This window comes from Centroberyx affinis, unplaced genomic scaffold (assembly GCF_046629955.1).
Source record: "Centroberyx affinis isolate AG114_WGS23_722 - 3 ecotype Tasmania unplaced genomic scaffold, CSIRO-AGI_Caff_v1 ptg000230l_1, whole genome shotgun sequence".
Taxonomy (NCBI): Eukaryota; Metazoa; Chordata; class Actinopteri; order Beryciformes; family Berycidae; genus Centroberyx; species Centroberyx affinis.
In genome coordinates, this window is record NW_027278917.1 from 27,810 (window position 1) to 28,034 (window position 225).

Genomic DNA, 225 nt, shown 5'->3' on the forward strand with positions numbered 1-225 from the left:
TGCTTCAACAACAACACACACCGATAGCTAGCAGTTCGAGGAGAGACAAGAGGGAAGGCGCGAGATGGGAGGGGGAACCGCAATGCTTCACGGGAAAGTGAGTTTTTCCATTGTAGTTTAAAAACATGGGATTTGTAATATAAAACGATTCAGAGAATAGAGAAACATAGAATGCATATTGCAAACTTTGCATCAGGAGCAAAACACACTAACTGTATAGAAGAG